Here is a 2,506-nt window from a genome sequence, read left to right as displayed (position 1 = left end):
TGAATGTTCGAAAGGCTAGCGCCAATCTCACCTTCAGGTTTAAGATGATTAAATAGGGGCAGCTGTCATACCCCAAATTTGTCCTACCCCTTTTAATTCTAACTGGTTTAGGCTTCCCACTTCATCTACATACCTCCCATTAGGCCATTAACGCACCTCATGCATTCATTAATCAATAAACTTGGCATTGGATCAATGATCATGGAAAGAATCGAGTTTCATGTCTTTGTATATGGTTATGATGGGCCAATGACTCAGTACTCCCATGGATTAGGGTTTGTTGTGGGTACTTGGAATACAAGTTGTCTTGGTTCAACTAATGTTTGCTTAAATTTCTAAATAAGGGGCATCAAAAGGAGCATCGTGAAATATTTAAAGTTGGCAAGTCGGCCGGATTTCTATTCGAAGTTGGATAAGGGCCATTTCTTATACGCATATCGTGGAAGGAGGAGATAGAGGTTATTCCCACAAAGGTTGAGTTTTGGTCAGCAGAGGCAACCGTGGAGGGTTGACTTTCTATTTACCAAACATTTGGAAAGCCACCTTATTTCACATTGGATACTACTATTCAAGTAGCCATTATATTTAGAAGCCTTTCATTCAAGACAACATAAATTCAAGTGGAAGAAATTGAAGAAATCAGTGAGAATTTAAAATGGAAGGAGAGAACATTGAATATTGTCCACAATTTTGAAGAAGTTAACATACAAAGACAAGGCAAAAGCATTACAAAAGCAAAGTACATTGAAAACCACATCAAAATTGTACATTTGACCTATAGTTGACTAAAAGTCAACTGTTGACTTTCTAGTCAAATAGTTGACCGAATTCAAACTGATCCTAAACTTCTCTCTCTGATCCTTCAAGTCAACTCCACTTCATCTTTGCTATGGTATTAGCTTACGCATTGCACCTGCTAAAACAAGAACAAAAGAAACTTTCAGCAACAAATAAAGAAGCCTGCATCCCCACAGTATAGCCGAAACAGTCCTGCACTTACCAAGCCAACCATGGTTCAACAGGAAGTTTTGCTCCTCCTATCACCTGTATATACCAGTACACATAAGCCATATCACGCTTGTATTTTCATTCAAAACAGTTCCAAGCCAATCCTTCATAAAGCCACAACAATACAATGCCATACCATTCAAAAGAAATTCCTACTGAGAGTTCATATACACAACAAGTTCATAACTACCTAAAACCATGCTAACTAATTCTATACTCACTGAAACCTTTAACAAACTAACAGGCCAATATCAGTGGAGCAATGCTACAGAAAACCAACTTTGTTATTACCCTAACAACTTTCATGATCTTAACCCTCATCACATCATATACAACAGTTCAAAAAACCACAGCTTGCATTCGATAAAAAACCGAGCCAGAAATACATGTCGGAAGAGAAGAATTAGAAAAAACTGCATCATAACATACCGGCAGCTCTGCATTAAACCAGAAAAATACATCAATAAACATTCATACGCAAAACCAAACATTCATACCCTGCACCATCAACTTGCAGCCACACTAATAACCAACTCCTAATAGTTTTACAACCAATTCCCCTAACTCTTTCTAATGAATTCCCAAACAAAATCTACTCAAAACCCATACATCTATACAGCTCATTCTAATCCTCTATAAAATCAAATTCAGCCCTGCATCAGTTCAGAAAAGAAAACCATAACTACCCAACAGAATTTCCCTCTAATTCTCTAACCAATTTCAATAAAAGCCATAACCAATTTCAGTTAACAGTTTAAACTAACTGTGTAACTAACCTAACTGTCAAAACCGCCACGTAACAAACTTGTAACTAACACTAACCAATCCTAACAAACTCAAAAAATCAGTTACACATCCTAACTACCTCCCTAACAGATCTCTAACGGATTCAGAATAGAAAATCAGAAAGAGAGATGAACCTGAGGTTTGTTATATATAGGAGACTCTCTCAATCTTCAAGCTTCTGGACCTCAATTCCCTTCATCTTCAATCACGATCTCTTCACCCTTCTCCATCATTCAGCCTCTCCCTTCAATCTTCACCACCATTCTCTCTTCACCTTCCTCATCACACCACAATTCTCAGAATTCTCCATACCTTTGCCACCATTTTTCATCATCTTCACCACTTCTACAAATTCGGTTCTCCCTCCTCTTCAACTTCTTCACTCGTCAACCATCTTCAACCTCAGAACTTCCTCTTCATCATCATTCATATACCAACAGAAAAAGAATCGGAAAAAGGGAAGGGAAAAAGAGAAGAAGAATCGTAACTGAAAACAGAGTCGAAACTCACCTCTAACCAAGCTCCAATCATCTTCACGCAGCTTCAATCACATCTGAGAAACATCAGCACTCTACAATCATCTTCAATATCATCACATCTCGCAACGCTGCATCTTCATCGATCAACCACACTCAAGCTCCACGCATTATCTTCAACAACAATCATCGCCAAAATCTCCATCGGTCTCTCCATCATTCGGCAAGAACATCAA

At 38.2% G+C, this 2,506-nt stretch overlaps 1 long non-coding RNA gene across 1 annotated transcript; it reads right to left on the bottom strand.

Moving 5' to 3' along the window:
• Nucleotides 1–661: 661 nt before the first annotated feature.
• On the bottom strand, nt 662–1,324 carry LOC131624185 (uncharacterized). Its single transcript, XR_009290500.1, has 2 exons — nt 1,001–1,324; nt 662–913 (listed from the first exon to the last, which is right to left on the bottom strand). It is a non-coding gene; the product is annotated as an uncharacterized LOC131624185 (long non-coding RNA).
• Nucleotides 1,325–2,506: the final 1,182 nt, after the last annotated feature.

Source organism: Vicia villosa, linkage group LG1 (assembly GCF_029867415.1).
Source record: "Vicia villosa cultivar HV-30 ecotype Madison, WI linkage group LG1, Vvil1.0, whole genome shotgun sequence".
In the NCBI taxonomy this organism is placed as follows: Eukaryota; Viridiplantae; Streptophyta; class Magnoliopsida; order Fabales; family Fabaceae; genus Vicia; species Vicia villosa.
The sequence above is the reverse complement of the archived record's forward strand: the minus strand, read 5'-3'. Positions and strand labels throughout refer to the sequence as shown.